Raw genomic sequence first — 20,711 nt, forward strand, 5'->3', positions numbered from 1 at the left:
AAACTAGGCATGGCCATGGTCAAATTGCTGATAGCCAATCCCCTCCTGAGGGGCCTCTGAGAGACCTGGGTCCTCCCCTTCACGGTTCCAGGTCACCCACTGGCTGCCAATTCCATGACAGTTTTCTTCCTGGTCACACACAGCCTGCTGACTTCCTCCTGTGGTCCGCCTGACTGACTACATCCCCAGACTGCCTGCACTGTTAGCCTGCTGAGACTTGTACCCCTCCTGCACCAGACCTGTGGCAGCCCGATTTCCCCAGCTTATGACCCTGCCCACTGCCCAGGCGGTCAATTTCTCCTCACCTCACCTGGGCCTGTATTATAGCAGGTGCCAGGGAGCCACCCCACTTTCTGACCAATGAACCATAAAATAAACCCTGTGGCCAGAAAGTAACATCAATTGAACCCATACTCTGGGCCACTTTGATACTCCCTGGTGGCAAGACAACAGGGTGTCTCTGTCCATCTGTCTCTCCGTCTTTCATCCTCAGCTTGGAAAGACGGTGCTGAGTACTGAGGAGAATGTGTACTTTGAGTGAAGACAATTATGCAAATCCCAGCTTCAGCACTTAACTATTTTAGTCCCACCAAGCTCTCTACCTTTTTAAATCATGACGATAGTAATAATGGTAACTAATATTTATTGATTGTTTATTTCTCTGCTAAACACTTTACAGTGTACAGGGTGTCCCCAAAATATATATGCACTTTGAATAATTTTAAAGGCAGTGTTTATTAAAATACATTTCATTTTCAAAAGGTAATAGAATTTACTGTATAAACATTTTTGGGGACACCCTATATTATTTCATTTCTCTCAGTTATTATTTTGGGTTGATTTTATTATTCCCCATTTTACAGATGAGGAGCCTGAGACATAGAAAGTTAACTTGCCAAAAGTCAGGAGTGGATAGAGGAGCTTGATCGGCTTGATTCTGGAGGCCAGACTCTTTGGGACTCAACTTCCTTAACTCAGCAATATGCACAATAATAACAACCTCATAGAACTTACCAAGAATTAGATATATAACTTCTATATGGTCCCTAGTAGATGCCTAGAGATGCTAGTTCCCTCCGATTCTCCTTCCTGCTAACAGAATCAACACAGACAATGTGCTCTCAGTAAGGATTTGTCCCCAAGGCAGACATTCCCTCAGATGAACTGATTTGTAGGAATTGCTGTTGCTGTTTACACGGATCCTTCATCAGAAGGAGTACTTGCAGATGTCAGTCCCCTTTCAGTTCAGCACAGGGACACACGGAAGCTCCATAGGTTGTTTTTATATCCTAACCCTCTGACACCCTCAACACCAACCTATTCTTCACCTCTCCAGGCACCAACTGGGTGTCCTGCTATGTAACTCAATTCTGGCACTAACTGCCTTACCTTACTGTCAGACCCCCCAGGTTACGGGCTCAGTCCCACAAGACTCCCCCAACTTCAGACACAGTTGCAAGTCACCAGCCTTCTACGGCTATAAGTAGGGGCTTTCCACGATCTCCTATCCTCTGGTTTACTAATTTGCTAGAATGGCTCAAAACTCAGGAAAACAGTTCACCTACTATTACTGGTTTATTTAAAGGTTACGACTCAGGAGACCCAGGAACAGCCACATGAAGAGATGCTTAGGACAAGGCATGGTGTGGGGGTGTTTCATGGAGGTTTCACTATGTAGGCCTGATTGGCTAGACCATTGACCAATGGTGATTAACTGACTCTCCAGCCCTTCTCTCTTCCCCATAGAAACAGGGGTGGGGCCGGAAGTTCCAACCCTCTAATCACATGGTTGGTCTGTCAGGCCCCATACTGAAGCTAACCAGGGGTCTCTCACTCCAGAGTCATCTTAGCAGTGTACCAAAGGCGATGTCAAGGAGATTTCAAGGAAGTTCTTGTGCCAGGAACTGGGGACAAAGACCAAACATATATTTATTATATGTCAACATTGCACAGCAACCCTGTTGCTGAGAATGGTGTCTGCCAGAAACACACTGACTTAGGGACAACCAGTCTGCGTGGGGCAGGATACAGGCTCCTTAGTCAGGAAAAGGGGAATTTAGATACCAGTCTGTTGAAGTTAGTTCCGAGTTGACACAAGCCTATAATTTAGAACCACACATAAAAATTACTTTTTTGAGAAAGACTCAAAATTACTGAAATGAAGCTTCTTTCTTTCCATAATGTGAGGGCAAATTGCTCCCAGCCCCACCCCCACTCTGGCCTCCTCCGCCTTCTCTTACAATCACTGAGAAGTGTGTTCCCTCCCCTCGCCCCTCATTCATGGCTTTCCTGGCACTGCTAAGAATAGCATCATTTGGAGTGGTTTTTTTTTCTTTCTCTTTTGGTCCACATGAATGGTCTGTGGGTTTATTTCTTCCCAGATGTTTTTTCTTAACCTGCCTGTTGTAAGAAACCCAGAATTATTTTTAAATGTAATTTTGGAGCTTCCAAATAAAACAAATATCTTGCCTGTGGGTTCCTAAGTTACAAGTTCTTCTTTGGTGGTGGGGAGAACAGAAGACAGAAGGCAACAGGGGGGTGGGGCCTCTGAGGACAAAGCGAGGCCCTGAGGCTGCCCCCCTGGGCTGCCCTGCCTTCCCCTTCCCGCTTTCCCACTTCTTAGGCGTTGTTATGGACTGAATGTTTGTGCTGCTTCCCAGTGTGTATGTGGAAGCCCTAATCCATATGACTGTACTGTATTGGAGATGGGAGCTCTAAGGAGGTTATAAGATTGGGGCCCTGATCTTATAGGATTCTAAGTGTCCTTCTAAGAAGCTCCTTTTCTCTACACACACTCAGAGGAAAGGCCCTGTGAGGAAAGGGTGGCCGTCTGCAAGCCAGGCAGAGAGGTCTCATCAGAAACTGAGCCCTGCGGAACCTTGATCTGGGAGCCCCCAGAACTGTGTGAAAATAGATTCTGTTCAAGCCATACATTCTGTGGCATTTGTTACAGCAGGCGTAGCTGAGTAAGGCAGGCACCAACCCCAGTGCCCTCTGGCTGCCCTGGTGCCCTACTTGACTAACTCAGTGTGCCGAGTCAGCTCAGCCAGGTTCAGAGGGCCTGAGAGAGGGCAGTGAAGGATTGAGAAAAGACAGATAAGATAATGAAGGCTAGGTCTGGGTGGGACACTATCCTCTCTGATGGAGAGGTAGTGACAGCACCATGGCCTGTAAACTGTCACTTTATTTTATAGCCACACTAGAGGCCCATTGCATGAAGAGATTCATGCAATAAGCCTTCCTTCCCTTGGCTTCCAGCACCAGGGTCCCAGGCCTTTGCTCTGGCCAGAGTCTGCCATCTTTGCTGCAGTCTCAGGCAGGAGTCTGTAGTCTTTGTATTCGCTGCACCGGAGTTCCGCTCCTATAGATCCCTTCACCCCCTACCCTCCCTGTCATTGCAGGCATCCTGCCCACCCGGCCACTCCTCACCTGAAGCAGCTGCATGGACACCATCTTTGTCCTAATTTGCACATTTCCTCCTGATTGGCTGATGGGTGTAGTGGAGTAATTGTCAATTTGCATGTTTCTCTTTTATATGGTCACGATGTTTACAACATTCTTGTGAGTTTCGAATCTACTCAATTACATGCACCTGAACTCTATCAAGCCTACATCACTCAAGCATGTGGGGCCACGTGTTTGGACCATAGTTTCAAGTTTACAACTATAGCTTTTGGTTATAATTGTGCTGGGAGGACTCTGCCCTTCAAGCTGGGACTTACACGTGGCCATGAGAGGACTGTGCCCTCTCATTAGTCCCAGGCTTGAAACTGTCCAAACACTATAGCTGCTCTCCACAATGCAGATCTTCTGTTGAATTTTGTCAGCATTCTTTTTCCTTCAAAGCTAATCTGATAGAGTGATTCATACATTACCGAGGACCCTTATTGCTTAACCCATTGGTTCTCAACTCTGGCTGCCCATTAGAATCAGCTGAAGAACTTACTAAAATATACATTTCTAAGCCCCACCCACCACATCAGGGGTTATGCCCTGGAAATTGTATTTTTTATTATAAAGGTAACAGGGCTCATAGATTTTGTTGTTGATGTAAAGTTTACATTGTAAACATTACAAAGCTGTTTTTGTGGGGGGGTTTTAAAATATATTTTATTGATTTTTCACAAAGAGGAAGAGAGAGGAATAGAGAGTTAGAAACATTGATAAAAGAGAATCATTGATCAGCTGCCTCCTGCACACCCCCTACTGGGGATGTGCCCGCAACCAAGATACATGCACTTGACGGGAATCGAACCCGGGACCTTCCAGTCTGCAGGCCGACGCTCTATCCACTGAGCCAAACCAGTTTCAGTAACAGGGCTGTTTTAAGTGAAGAGTAAAAAGTCCTTCACTCCTCAGGAGGTAGCACCAGTTACAGTGTTGTATGTCTCTTTTTAGAAGTTGCCTGTGTACATATTGCCAAACCATGTGTTTATTTCTTATCAAATGTCATCAAATTATCACACTTGCTTTCTTCATTTTCTTTTTTAAATATATTTTTATTGATTTCAGAGAGAAAGGGAGAGGGAGAGAGGGAGAGAGGGAGAGAGGGAGAGAGGGAGAGAGAGAGAGAGAGAGAGAGAGAGAGAGAGAGAGAGAGAGAGAGAGAGAGAGAGAGAAACATCAATGATGAAAGAGAATCATTGGTTGGCTGACTCCTACACACCCCCTACTGGGGATTGAGCCCACAACACAGGCATGTGCCCTTGACGGGAATCCAACCTGGGACCTTTCTGTTCGCAGGCTGATGCTCTATCCACTAAGCCAAGCAAGCTAGGGTGCTTTCTTCATTTTCAATAGACCTTGTGGAACTTTCCACATTACTACAAACTGAGCATTCTCAGCCTCCCTAAGATTAGGCTTGCATTGCACGCTGTGGACAGCGCTGTGGAGGGCCTGCTGGGGCAGTGACTCCCGTGGGAGGGAAGCGAAGCCACTACTGACTGGGGTGTCTCCTAACTTCAAGAATATTAGGTTTTGTGTTGCATTTCTTTAGCATCCGTTTTGCCTGGGAGCTCATCTGAATGGTTGCCTATAAGATAACACCACAGCACCTTAGCACCAAGACGGCATGCTCCTCCCGGGGAACACACTGCAAACGCCAGTGTAAACTGCAGGAAACCTCAGACACACTCTGGCTCTCTGACGTGTTTCCTTCCGGCGCACGTGGCCTTAAGTTGCTATAGGAAGTGAGGGTCACCTGGACCCTGACTAGGTGGAAACAAAGGAAAGAGGAGGCACATCTCAGGGGAGCCGTTTTGAGAACAAACCTAGGACTTCACAAAGACAAAAAGGCTGGAGTATGCGTGCAATTTAGTTTCTTACATAATTCAACTAATAATCTGGCTTCTCACTGTGTCAGAGGGGCTCCCTCTGAACTGTTGGCCTGTTTTCATCATCCTCTCCCTCTAGTCCCAGTTCTGTCACTAAGCTGGTGTGGATGTTAGGTAGGTCTTTTAACCTGACTGGGCATCCGTTTCTTCATCTATGACATAGCATGATCATACACAAACCATAGGGAAATATTTTTTTTTTTTAAATAGCAAGAGAATTTTGTTATTTGGAAAATAGGTGGAATTCCACTTCCCAGCGGGTGCCTCCTGTCCACACTCTCACATCCTGACTTGAGTAGCGTCCTTCCAACCTCTTTTAAGTGTGAGATTCAGAGCAGCGCGTTGGACCTTGATGGTGTGAGCATGCTTTCTTCCAGAACTACCACCTGCCTGCCTCTTCTTTCAAGAGGATATTGTTCAGTTTAATGCATTGCAATAATAATTACCTCTAATATGTACTTGAGCTTCAATCGTGCACCATGGATGGTATTTGAGAAAGTATATGGGGTTTTCAGGAGGTGATGCCTGGATTTGAATTGCCTCATAGGGATTTGGTTGCAAATAGAAACTATATCTGGTTAACTGAAGTGAAAGAGGAAAGTGTGTGAGGAGCAGTGGGCACGTCACAGAATCACTGGGTGGTGGGAGGCCCTGGCTGGGGGGGGTGGGGACCCACAGGAAGGGAGGCACAGTCAGGAGGCTGCCTGGGAGGCACCAGCGTGGTGGGGAGCACTTGTTGCTGCACATCAGGACCCCTCAGGTCAATCCTAACTGACCTTGTGCCTTGGCTTGTCTCCTCCAAGGGTCACAGTCTTGAGGAACCAGGAACTGGGAAGAGGAACTCTCCTCCCCCTCAGCCTGCTTTCCACAGTAGGTCGTGGACCCTCTTCCAGATGTTCTTCCCAAATAAGACGTGTAAATGCAATTGGACATCTTTGTGCAAAGGAAAAGAACCTTGATTCTTACCTTGTTTCACATACAAAAATTAATCGGGTTAGACGACCGACCTAAATATATCCGCATGCTAAGCAGCAGAAATGACAAATGCTCAGCACATGGCTCTGCTACCTCCTGCCGCCAGCCAAGTGACCTTGGGGACTTGAGGAGGGGGAAAATGGCCATCTCCGGCGGCTGTGTGGTTCAGTGGGAACATGGAAGACTTGGCCCAGGGCCTGCTGCTCCCGCCCCTCTGTGTAGGGATAGTCCCTGCACCTGACCTGAAGCTTGAGCCTCTCTGGATTCCTGGGCATGTCTGCTGTTAGTGGCACTGCCAGTGTCTAGGTGTCATTCTGCTGGGAGTGCGGGGTGGGTGTCTGAGGGGACATTTTTTAAATTATTTTTTTAAAAATATATTTTATTGATTTTTTACAGAGAGGAAGAGAGGAATAGAGAGTTAGAAACATAGATTAGAGAGAATCATCGATCAGCTGCCTCTTGCACACCCCCTACTGGGGATGTGCCCGCAACCAAGGTGCATGCCCTGGCCCGGAATTGAACCCGGGACCTTTCAGTCCGCAGGCTGACGCTCTATCCACTGAGCCAAACCGGTCCCGGCTGAGGGGACATTTTGACACCTCTTGGTTTTTGCAGCTTTGAGAACCCTGAACTTTAACTTCCCTGGGTAGCTGTAGGGAGGGCCTCTCAGCCTCTTGAGAAGCTTATGTGGGGGTTTGAGACCCCAGGAGTTCCCAAAAGCATCTCTGGTGAAACTAGTGTGGGTGGGGGGAGCTGGAAGCCTGTGTCAGCAGGTGGAGGCATGAGTCCTGGCATCTGTTAATGGGGATCCCCTGTTCTTCCGGCTGCCGGAGCCTGAGATGATGTGGGACACGTGCACTGTTCAGGGGATTCCATCCCATCCTTTGAGGTCTGGGGAGCAGGGCCCAGCGGGCTCCTTTTCCTGGGGGGAGAAATGGAGACCCATGAACTCCAGATGTGCTGAGGCTGCTCAGCTCGGGCCGAGGGGCTTGCTTTCCTGATTTGAGCCCATATCCTTCCCACCATCCACTTTTTCCTGTGATGGTACCTCCAACATTCGAGCACCTGGGTATTCTTAGCGAACAATGGACACATAAATAAACTCAGGGTCACTTCCCCGCGTTTCCGCACAGATCCACTGCAGGTGGCAGACCTCTTTCTCTGAACCTGTACGGAAAGGCATTTCCCTGAGGGAGAATTTCGGCATTAATCACCATGGAGCTGCGGAAACTGGCCTTGCAGGGGACGGAATGTCCTTCAGGGAAGATGGGCAGCCCGGGCTCTCAGTCGGGGACCCATGGTGTTGGGAAGTCAGAGCTGCCCTTCCTGGGCATGGCTGCGGGCTTCTGCTGTGCCAGGAACAGCTGTTTGCCCTCATTCCCTGGGAGAGCACCGTCTGCTGTCCCCTGCAGAAACTGTGAGTAGCAGGCTCCTGTCCTGTTCCCGTGGCCCATGCAGAGGTAGGAGAGGGGGTTGCTGCCCGTAAGGCCTGGTCCAGAACTCTCCATACATTGACTGAGCCAATGAGGAGGATCAAGCGTACACCCAGGAGGAAAGAAGAGATCTGAGGCTGAGTCTCAGGCTGCTTCTCGGTCTGGCTGGAAGGTTGTAACAGGATTGGGTACAGGACACAGTGTCAAGAGCCCGGCGGGAGGAGGGTTATGGTGAACAGCCTCTCTCCTAGGACCCCTGTGCCCGGTGGAGGTAGATGATCAATGACTGCTTGTTGAAGTCATTACTGTAATAGTGTAGCAACCAAGGACAGTGTTTGGGGTGGGCTGCAGTGGGCAGGGTGGGCTGTGAGGTCAATGTGGAGGAGCCCTTTTGGGCCTTCAAACTCCATGGTTAAGGCCTGTCTGTCCCCAAGCCCAGGTGGCTTCCCCTCCAGTGTCTTTCTCTCTGCAACAGGGGAAAGCAGGCCTCCCACGAAGTGTGTGCACCCTCACAGATGATTGTGCCTTAACATTTGTCAGCCAAAAAGGGACAAGTGGGTATTTGTCTAATGCTATGCAATTAGGCTAGAAAGCATGTGTGTGTGTGTGTGTGTGTGTGTGTGTGTGTTTTTAAATCTTTATTGTTGAAAGTATTACATATGTCCTCTTTTTTTCTTCCATTGACCCTTTCTAGCCTGCCCCGCCACCCCCGCCCCCCCACACACACCCCAGGCCTCCATCACCCTATTATTGTCTGTGTCCTTGGGTTATGCATACAAGTTCTTTGACTGATCTTTTCCCACGCACGCATCCAATACACCTCATCTTCCCTCAGAAATTTGAAAGTTTGTTTCATGCTTCTATGTCTCTGGATCTATTTTGTTCATTATATTCCACCTATGAGTGAGATCATATGATACTTGACTTTTTCTGACTGGCTTATTTCACTTAACATATACTCTCCAGGTCCCTCCATGCTGTCTCAAAGGGTAAGAGATGCTTCTTTTTTACTGCTGCATAGTATTCCATGGTATAAAAGTACCACAGCTTTTTTATCCACTCATATGCTGATGGGCACTTGGGCTGTTTACAGATCTTAACTATTGTAAATTGTGCTGCTATGAACATACATTATTTCTGATTGTTGTTTTAGGTGTCTTAGGATATATTCCTAGAAGTGGGATAACTGGGTCAAATGGTAGTTCTATATTTAATTTTTTGAGGAAACTCCATATTGTTTTCCATAATGGCTGCATCAGTCTGCATTCCCACCAGCAATATACTTGGGTTCCCTTGGTTTGTCGATGGTAGCCATTCTGACAGGTGTGAGGTGATACCTCCTTGTTGTTTTAATTTGCATCCCTCTGATGACTAGTGACTTTGAGCATTTTTTTATATGTCTCTTGGCCATCTATATGTCTACTTGGGAGAAGTGTCTATTCAGGTCCTTTGTCCATTTTTTGTTGTTCTTGTTAATCCTCATCCAAGGATATTTTTCCATTGATTTTTGAGAGAGTGGTAGGGAGACGGAGAAACACAGAGAAATATATCAATGTAAAAGATATACATTAATGAGTTGCGTCCTGTAAGCAGCCTGACCAGGGCCAGGGATCAAGCCTACAACAGAGTGTAAGTACTCTTAACCAGAATCAAACCTAGGACCCTTCACGATGATGCTCTACCCACTGAGCAAAACTGGCTAGGATCTTTGCCAATTTTTAAATTATATTGTTTGTTTTCCTTTTGTTAAGTTTTATGCAGTTCTTATACATTTTGGATATTAACCCTTTATCAGATGTATCATTACCAAATACGTTCTCCCATGCAGTGGGCTCACTTTTAATTTTGTTGATGGTTTTGCTTTGCTGTGCAGAAGCCTTTTATTTTGATAGAGTCCCATTTGTTTATTTTCTCCTTAGTTTCCTTTGCCTTAGGAGGTGTATCTGTAAGCATATTGCTATGAGAGATGTCTGAGATTTTGTTGCCTTTGATTCCTTCAAGGATTTTTTCTGGTTTTATGTCTTACATTTCAGTCTTTTATCTGTTTTAAATTTATTCTTGTGTATGGTGTAAGTTGGTAATATAGTTTTATTTTATTTATTTATTTATTTTGCATATATCTGTCCAATTAATGGGGCGTTTCTGGGTTCTCTGTTCCATTCCATTGATCTATATGCTTGTGCCAGTATCAGGCTGTTTAGATTAGTGTGGCTTTGTAGTATAAGTTGATAACTGGTATTTTGATCCCTTCAACTTTGTTCTTCTTTTTCAAGATTGTGTGGCTATTTGGGGTCTTTTTTTTTTTTTTTTTTTTTTTTTTTTTAGTTTCATTTAAATTTTTGGAGTATTTCAGTGTTTCCCAAGCTTTTGACAAATGTGTACCCTTCTATAATTTTTGTAATGCTGAGTATCCCTCGTACTCATGAGAAAGTAGAATTAGGCGCAGCTAAGCACGGTGTAGTGCATATCCCAACCAAACTCTGGTGCAATGTGTACCCCCCACCAAACTCATCCCATACCCCTGGGTGCACACGTACCACACTTTGGGAAACACTGTTAGTTGGTAATTTAATAGGAATTGCATTGAATCTATAGATTGCTTTGGATAGTATGGCATTTTAATGATGTTAATTCTACCAATATATGAACATAGTATATTCTTCTGCTTGCTTAAATCTCCCTCTATCTCTTTTTTTTTTCAATGTCCTGTAGTTTTCTAAGTACAAGTCTTTTACCTCATTGGTTAATTTTATTCCTAGGTATCTTAATTTTTTTGTTGCTATACTAAGTGGAATTGTTTGTTTAGTTTCTCTTCCTGAGAATTCATTATTGGTATATAATATAAAAATGCCATCGATTTTTGGGTGTTGATTTTGTATCCTGCTACATTGTTGAATTCCTTTATTAGATCTACTATATTTTTAGTGGACCTCTTAGGGTTTTCTATATACAATATCATGTAGTAATCTGTGAATAATAAGTTTTACTTTCCAATTTGGATTCCTCTTATGTTTTCTTCTTGTCTAATCACTGTGGCTAGAACTTCCAGTACTATGTTGAATAAGAGTGATGACAGCAGACATCCCTGTCTTGTTACTGTTCTTAGAGAAAGTGGTTTTAGTTTTTGCCAATTGAGTATGATGTTGGCTGTAGGTTTGTCACATATGGCCTTTATTATGTTAAGATATTCTCCCTCTATTCCCAATTGCTGAGAGTTTTCATAAAAAATGGGTGTTGAATTGTGTCGAATGCTTTTCTGTCTATTGATACGATCATGTGATTTTTGTCTTTTAATTTCTTTATGTGATGTATCATGTTTATTGATTTGCATCCATAGATTATATCCCACTTGGGATTGGTCATAGTATATGATCTTTTTAATATCTTGCTAGATCTGATTAGCTAATATTTTGTTGAGGAATTTAGCATCTATATTCATCAGGGATGTTGGCCTGATTTTCTTTCTTTGTAGTGTCTTTTATATGGTTTTGGAAAAAGAGTTTGAAAGTGTTCCTTCTTCTTGAACTTTTTTGAATAGTTTGAGGGGGATAGGTGTTATTCTCCATTCAATGTTTGGTAAAAATTCCCTGTTAAACCATTCATTTTTGTTTTTGTTTGCTGGGATTTTTTTTTTTAATTACTGCTTCAATTTCCTCAATTATTATTGGCCTATTTAGGTTTTCTGATTTTTCCTGATTCAGTTTTGGAAGATTATATTTTTCTAGGAATTTTTCCATTTCATAAACATTGTCCAGCTTGTTGGAATATAGTTGTTCATGGTATTCATAAATATAAAAGGCTAATAAGCAAATTTTCCCTTCAGGAATTTGACTGGAAGTTCAATTGCTCACTATGGTATGCGCTGACCATGAGGGGTGGCAGGGAGGTGGTGGTGTGGAATGAAGGAAGGCCCCAACTGGCAGCCTGAAGGCCCCAATCGGCTCTGATCACCTGCCAGGCCTAGGGATCCTACCCGTGCACGAATTTCATGCACTGGGCCTCTAGTTTTCTTATAATCCTTTGTATTTCTGTAATGTCAGTTGTTACTTTACTGCTTTCATTCCTGATTTTGTTTAATTGGGTCCTCTTTGTTTCTTTATGAATCTGCTAATGGTTCATCAATCTTGTTTATCTTTTCAAAGAATCAGCTTTGGTTTCAGTGATATTTTTTTTGTACTTTTTTTTTTTTTTTAGTTTCTCTGTTATTAATTTCTGCTCTAATGTTTATTACTTCCTTCCTTCTACTTATTCCGGGCTTTTCTTGCTGTTCTCTTTGTAATTATTTAAGTGGTAGGGTTAAGTAGTTTATTGATCCTTTCTCTTGTTTCTTAAGGCTGCAGTGCTATGAACTTCCCTCTTGGGACTGTTTTTTCTGTGTCCCAGAGATTTTGGGTTGTTGTGTGTTCATTTTCATTGTTTCCATGAAATTTTTTTATTTCTTTCTTGATTTCATTGGTAACCCATTCATCTATAATAATAAAAGTATAATATGCTAATTAGAGCAGACAGCTGAACAACCTTCCAGATTTCATTCCAAATGTCCTTTTGGATAAGGCTGCCACAGCAGTGGCTGAGGCAGAGGCTATTATGGGCAATCAGGCAGGCAGGTGAGCAGTTAGGGGCAATCAGGCAGCAGGCAGGAGGCAGAGAGGTTACGGGTGATCAGGCAGGCAAGTAGGCAAGCAGTTAGGAGCAATTAGGCAGGCAGACAGAGTGGTCAGGGGCAATCAGGCAGGCAGGAAAGTGGTTAGGGGCATCAGGAAGGTAGGCAGAATGGTTGGGGCAATCAGGCAGTCAGGCAGAGGCAATTAGGAGCAATCAGGCAGGCAGGTGAGTGGTTAAGGGTGAGTAGGCAAGCAGACAAGCAGTTAGCGGTGATCAGGCAGGCAGGCAAATGGTAATGGGTGATGAAGCAGGCAGGAAAGCAGTTAGGAGCCAGCAGTCCTGGATTGTAAGAGGGTGCAGGCCATGCTGAGGGATGTGCCCTCCTTCCATGCAAGCATTTCATGCACTGGGCCTCTAGTTGTTTAATAACGTGCTATTTAGCCTCTACGTGTTTGAATGTTTTTGAATGATTTTACTGTAATTGATTTCTAATTTTATTCCATTACGATCTGAGAAGATATTTGATATGATTTCAATCTTCTTGAACTTGTAGAGCAAGCATGTCAAACTCATGGCCTGCAGGCTGCATATGGCCCACAATTAATATTTTTGCAGCCCAGCCAATATAACAGTATGTAAGAAACATTTTAATAAAAATGTCATAACTTAATTTTTATAATATCCTGTTATACATAATTATTAATAACAAGCTACAACATTCACTAATGACTGATTACTATAATTGTGTTACATTCATTTCCCTTACGTGCCTTATGCACAGGCAGCCATTTCTCTCCTCTAATACTAGCAGCAAATATTTTAGCAGCCAATTGCCATATCGTTAGTCTTGTACTGACTTGTTTGGTGTGCGCAATAGGAAATATTTCGCTTTCTGAGAACAAGAAAAGTAGATTTATTTGCGTTATGCTTTTAATTTGTGCAGTTATTCAGTGTATGGTAAGTTAATGTTCAAGAAAAAATATTAATTTTTAATAAAATGTTTTTTATTTTATGTTCATTTATTTCAGCCCTTTGTATTCAGCATGTCTCTATCAAAATCAAGTAGTACGGTAGTAAAAATAAAAAAATTGCTGACAAACATAGCAATTTCCAAGAAAAGTGGGAATTGAAGTATTTTTGCTGTGAAGTAAAACATAAATTAATCTGCTTGATATGTAATAATGCTATTAGTATACCAAAGTTATACATTAATAGTCACTATGAACAACATAAATAAAAATATGATAATTAGGAAGGCTTAATGAGACAAGAAAAGTTGGAAGAGCTCAAGTTGGGACTGAAAAAACAACTGCCATGTTTACTAAGGTATCATAAGAAAGTGAAGCGATGATGCATGCAAGCTGCGTCTTGTTGGAGTTGATAGCTAAACACTTGAAACCTTTTACTATAGGTGATTTCATCGAGGAATGTATAATTAAAGCTGCAGAAATTGTTTGTCCTGGAAATGTGAAATCTTTTCAAACAACCTCTTTGTCTCAAAATACAGTTGTGGAAGGATTTACCGATTTGGTTGACACTACGGTATAAGTATTCAGATTGTTGCCTGTGACAAGAGTACGGACATTGGAGACATAGCTTAGTTAGCTGAGTTTCTTCATGCTGGTGACACAGATTTCAACATTTTTGAGGAATTATTGGAACTAGTACCGATGTACAACACTACTACAGGACAAGATATTATATATTTAATTGTGTTTTTAAACTTCTGTAAAAATGCTGTCTACAATTATAATAAATTCTCTTTTTTTAAAATATATTTTATTGATTTTTGTACAGAGAGGAAGGGAGAATAGAGAGTTAGAAACATCGATGAGAGAGAGTCATCGATCAGCTGCCTCTTGCACACCCCCCACTGGGGATATGCCCGCAACCAAGGTACATGCCCTTGACCAGAATCGAACCCGGGACCTTTCAGTCCCCAAGCCGACGCTCTATCCATTGAGCCAAACCGGTTTCGGCTATAATAAATTCTCAAAATTAACTTCTGTAGCTACCGATGGTGCTCCTTTTATGACCAGAAAAAAACAATGGCTTCATGAGATTACTGCAAAAACAAATAAACAAACAAACAAAAAAAGTGAAATTTATGGCATATCCAAGATTCATCATACGAATTGCATTATACATCAAGAAGTATTATGCGTGGAGATAATAAACATGGAAAATGTGTTAACATCTATAAAAAAATTATCAGTTTCATAAGATCTCGAGGTTTAAATCAGCGATTGTTCTCTGCTTTCTTTAAAAATATATATATATATTTTATTGATTTTTTTACAGAGAGGAAGAGAGAGGGATAGAGAGTTAGAAACATCGATGAGAGAGAATCATCGGTCAGCTGCCTCTTGCACACTTCCTACTGGGGATGTGCCTGCAACCAAGGTCCAAGCCCTTGACTGGAATCAAACCTGGGACCTTTCAGTCCACAGGCTGACGCTCTATCTACTGAACCAAACCGGTTTCGGCTCTGCTTTCTTAAGTGGATTAGACAGTGGATATTCCGTCTTGTCCTACTACACTGAGGTACATTGGCTATCCTGTTCCAAGGTTCTTAAACAATTCTGGGACTTGAAAGAAGAAACATGTCAGTTCTTAATAACTAAAAATCAAGACACAAGCCTGTTTTTTTGACACAACATGGTTGTAAGATTTATCCTTCATGGTTAATATAACAAAACACTTATATGATTTAAACTTAAATCTGCAAGGAAAAGATCAGAGTATTTATTGCAAACATGTCTGACCAAGTCAAAGCATTCAAATGTAAGCTAGTTCTTGGGCAAGCAGTTGAAAAATGAAGATGTAATGCAATTTCCGAAATGCAACACGAACAAATCAAGTTTAGGTAAAACTGCATTGCATCAAAACTACACAGAAAAATTTTTAGCCTTAGAACTGAATTTGAAATAAGATTTGCAGATTTAAAATGTTTGGAAGACAAGTTTTCTTCGATTTTTTTCAATACATATAAAACCAATACCTAATCAAATGCAAATGGGGGAAATTGAGGTCCAGTGCATTTCAGATTTGTAGGCAAAATTCAGTGAAGTTGGTGTGCCTAAATTTTACAAATATTTACCTGCCAGGTTTGAAAATATTTGAAAATTTGCATATGAAATTATTTCCGTGTTTGAAAGTATTTCTCAGTGTGAGCAGTTATTTACAATTATGAAAGGAAGTAAGTCTCCTGTCAGACCCAGAATTACTGACATTCACCTTGGGTCAGTTTTGAAAGTAATCACTGCGAACAAGACTTCCGCCAAAGTAAGAAATGTAGCAGAGAAGAGATGCCAGAGTCAGGAAGAAAAACTTTAATTTTATCATTGCTCTTGTTTGTTTTTTTATACTATACTTTTTGAAATAAACCTACATTTCTATAAAAGTTGAAGCTTTTGGGGTTTTTTTGTGGCCCACATAAACATAAACCTGCTTTATTTGGCCTGTGTTAGCCTTTGAATTTGATATGCTTGGTCTATCACATATGTCAAACACAAGGCCCGCGGGCCAAATCCAGCCCGCCAGGCCTTGCAATGTGGCCCGCACCGCGCTGTCATCACTGCACTCCGCTGTCAGTTTATGACATTGTCAGTTTATGACTGTTCAGTAAACCATTCGGCCCGCGATTTAGGCTGGATTTTAGATTTTGGCCCCTTCTCTGATTGAGTTCGACACCCCTAGTCTAGATGATCTATCCAGCAGGATGTTCAAGTCCCCTACTATGACTGTATTGCTATTGATCTCTCCTAGAAGGTTTTTCCCCCCCCCCTTTTTTATATTTAGGTGTTCCTATTGGGTGCATATTTCAGATTGATGCATTTAGTATTATGTAGTGACCTTTATTGTCTCTTGTGATAGCTTTCATTTTGAAGTCTATTTTGTCAGATCTGAGCATTGCCACTGCAGCTTTTCTTTTTCTTTTTTTTCTATTTGCATGGAAAATTTTTCCCATCACATCATTCTCATCCTGCATGAGTCTTTTGTTCTGAAGTGATTCTCTTGTAGACAGCATATATTTGGGTCATGTTTTCATATTCATTCATCTACCCCAAGCCTTTTATTTTTATTTATTTATTTTTTTAATATATTTTATTGATTTTTTTTTCAGAGAGGAAGGAAGAGGGATAGAGAGCTAGAAACATTGATGAGAGAGAAACATCTATCAGCTGCCTCGTGCACATTCCCTACCGAGGATGTGCCCATAACCAATGTACATGCCCTTGACCGGAATTGAACCTGGGACCTTTCATTCGGCAGACCGACACTCTATCCACTGAGCTAAACCGGTTTTGGCTACTTTATGCCTTTTTTTTTTTTAATTTAATAAATCTTTATTGTTCAGATTATTATAATTGTTTCTCCTTTTTCCCCCCTCTTAGTTCCCCTCCATCCGGTCCCCCCCGCCCTGCCCTTACCTTTCTCCCCTGCTGTCCTCATCCATAGGTATATGATTTTTGTCCAGTCTCTTCTGGTACCCCCCCCACAAAAACCCCTTTCCCCCTGAGAATTATTAATCCACTCCCATTCTATGCCCCTGATTCTATTATATTCACCAGTTTATTCTGTTCCTCAAATTTTTAAAGTATATTTTATTGATTTTTTTACAGAGAGGAAGAGAGAGGGATAGAAAGTTAGAAACATCGATGAGAGAGAACCATCGATCATCTGCCTCTTGCACACCCCGCACTGGGAATGTGCCCGCAACCAAGGTACATGCCCTTGACCGGAATCGAACCCGGGACCCTTCAGTCTGCAGGCCAATGTTCTATGCACTGAGCCAAACCGATTTTGGCTTGTTCCTCAAATTTTTAATTCACTTGACTTTTAGATTCACTTGTTGATAGATATGTATTTGTTGTTCATAATTTTTATCTTTACTTCTTTCTTCTTTTTCCTCTTTTTAAAGAATACCTTTCAGCATTTCATATAATACTGCTTTGATGGTGATGAACTCCTTTAGCTTTTTCTCATCTGTGAAGCTCTTTATCTGCCCTTCAATTCTGAATGATAACTTTGCTGGGTAGAGTAATCTTGGTTGTAGGTTCTTACTATTCATCACTTTGACTATTTCTTGCCACTCCCATCTGGCCTGCATAGTTTCTTTTGAGAAATCAGCTGATAATCGTATGGGTGCTCCCTTTTAGGTAACTAACTCTCTTACTCTTGCTGCTTATAAGATTCTCTCTTTGTCTTTTGCCCTTGGCATTTTAATTATGATGTGTCTTGCTGTGGTCCTCTTTGGATTCCTTTTGTTTGGGGTTCTGTGTGTTTCCTGGACTTGTAAGTCTATTTCTTTCACCAGGTGAGGGAAGTTTTCGGTCATTATTTCTTCAAATAAGCTTTCAGTGTCTTGCTCTTTCTCTTCTTCTGGCACCCCCATAATTCTGATGTTGGTACGCTTGAAATTGTCCCAGAGACTTCTTACACTATCTTCAACTTTCTGGATTCTCTTCTCTTCTTGCTTCTCTGGAGGTGTGTCCTTTGTCTCTTGGTATTCCAAATCTTTGACTTGATTCTTGCGTTCCTCTAGTCTGCTGTTGGGTCTCTGCATAATATTTTTTTATTTCAGTCAGTGTATGTTTAATTTCTAGTTGGTCCTTTTTCATATCCTCAAGGGTCTCATTAAATTTATTGGCCTTTTCTAGGAAATTCTTTTTAAAAAAATACATTTTATTGATTTTTTACAGAGAAGAAGAGAGAGGGATAGAGAGTTAGAAACATTGATGAGAGAGAGTCATCGATCAGCTGCCTCTTGCACACCCCCTACTGGGGATGTGCCTGCAACCAAGGCACATGCCCTTGACTGGAATCGAACCTGGGACCCTTCAGTCCGCAGGCCAACACTCTATCCACTGAGCCAAACCGGTCTCGGCCTTTTCTAGGAAATTCTTGAAAAACCTTATAACCATGGTTTTGAACTCTATGTCCAGTCATTTGTTCTCCTCCATTTCTTTTGTTCATAATCTATTTCCTTATCTCCTCATTTTTGCTGCTTCCCTGAGTTGGTAGGGTAGCTTTGTGTGCTGGGTGTCCTATATAGTTCAGTGGGTCAGTCACCCAGTTACCTGATGTGGACACTCTTGGTGCACCCCTTTGTGGACTGTGTGTACAGCCTTGTTGTAGTTAACTCTTGATTATTGTTGTGTCACTGGGAGGAATTGACCTCCAGGCCAATTGGCTATGAGGACCTGCTGTGTCTATAAAGGAAGAATTGCTGTGCTGGAGAGACACATTTATGGGGCAGGACTTGTACCAAATAGGGTTTTGGTGCTCACTGAGTCTGCCTCTTGCATATATCCCTTATGAGAGTAGTTGAAATCTGGTGTCGTCTCACACTGACCACTAGATACAGTAGTTTCTGGATCTCAGCTACTGTCTGAGGCCACCCAGTCGGAGCTACATCAAGAACTACAGTTTTCTCCTCTTTGCTTTGGATTTGGTGATTTTGGAGCAGTCTGACTTGAGCTGCAGTTTATTTTGTTAAGCTGCCTCAGGGCAGACCATTTATATGCAAAAGCCACCTTGTGGAGCCTGGGCGGGTTTGTAGAATGTGCAGGGCAGGGTTTCAGGGCTTCACTAGGCTGGGGTATGGCAAACAGCGATGGCTGCCCTCAGTCTTCTCTGCCTTTCCGAGTTTCCAAGTCCCTGTGTCCTATGTTCCAGGGCAGTAAACAATGATTGCTGGGCACACCTCTGCAAAAAAGTCACCCTCACTTTCCAACCCAATGGCCGACAGACAAGCTTCTCCCCATAGGCATCTGGGTCCCCTGAGTGTCCCCAGAAACTGGATTTCAGAGTGATCGGGAGCTTGTTTCCCTTTGGGTTGGAAAAAAACTGCGTGCCCAGTCACCCATCACCAGCCCAATTCGTGTGCCTCCACACCTCAGCTTTTCAGCGTTTGTGCTCCTTTCTCTTTCTTTCTAGTTGTAAGACTTCCATTCAGCCAGCTTTCCCATGGTTCTGGGTAATAGACATTTTATCTTTTAGTTGTAGTTTTGAAAATGTTGTGCAAGCGGCAGTTTAGTTGTTTACCTTTGCCACCATCTTGGTTTCTCCTTTACCCTATGCCTTTTAATTGGAGCATTTAATCCATTTACATTTATGGTCATTATTGATAGGTACTTATTTATTGCTGTTTTTGTTATTTATGCCTATGTTTCTCTTCCTCTCTGTTTCTTTTTCTCATTACATCAGTCTCTTTAGCATTTCTTATAGTGCTAGTTTGGTGGTGACAAACTTTTCTAGCCTTTTTTTTGTCTGGAAATTCTTTATTTCACCATCTGTTTTGAATGATATCCTTGCTGGATATTGTAATCTTGATTTCAAATTATTGCTTTTCATTACCATGAGTACTTCATGCCATTCCCTTTTGGTCTGTGGAATTTCTGATGAGGAATCAGCTGACAGCCCTGGAAGCTCCTTTGTTGGTAACAAATTACTTTTCTCTTGCTACTTTTAAGATTCACTCTTTGTCTTGTTTTAGGCATTTTAATTATGATGTTTCTGGGTGTGGGTCTATTTGGGTTCTCCTTGCTTGGAGTTTCTCATGCCTCCTAAACTTGTGTGACTTTTTCCTTCACAGGTTGGAGAAGTTTTCTGCCATTATTTCTTTAAACATGTTATCTATCCATTGCTCACTCTCTTCTCCTACTGGCACTCCTATTAAGTAAATATTGTTATGTTTCATGTCCCACAGATTCCTTATGCTGCCCTTCTATTTTTTAATTATTTTTCTTTTAGGTTCTCTGATTGTGTCATTTTTTTCTACTCTGTCTTCTAAGTCCCTGACCCAATCCTCGGCTTCACAATCTTTTGTGTTTCTCTTCTACTGTATTCTTTATTAGTGCTATGTCCTTTTTCATAGTTAATATATCTTTTCTCATGCTGTTGAGCATCTTTGCCATCATTATTCTGAACTCTCTGTGTGATAAATTTCTTACCTCCATTTCATTTAGCTCTTCTAGAGAATTCTCTTGTTCTTTCATTTATTTTTGTTGTTGTTGTTGTTATCTCCCCATTTTGGCTGCCTGTTTGGGTTTGTGACTATGTACTAGGTAGAACTGCTAGGCCTCCAAATCTCTAGAGCAGGACAGTGTTAGATGCTGTTTTTGACTGGCCCTAAGTACCCTGTTTGGAGCTATCAGCAGTACACAGCTTGTGGCTCCCTCCGCTGGTGCTGGGTACCTTTGGAAAAGATCAAGATATGCATCAAGGTCTGCTTTTCCTAGCTCTGGGGCCCAAATTAGATCAGGCAAAGACTCCAGGAACCCACCTTTGCCTGCAGTCTGATTGTATTCAGTTTGATTTGCCTCAAGCTATTGACTAGGGCTGGGTGAGAGGTTTTCCA

This window comes from Pipistrellus hanaki (genome assembly GCF_964339955.1).
Source record: "Pipistrellus hanaki genome assembly, chromosome: 8".
In the NCBI taxonomy this organism is placed as follows: Eukaryota; Metazoa; Chordata; class Mammalia; order Chiroptera; family Vespertilionidae; genus Pipistrellus; species Pipistrellus hanaki.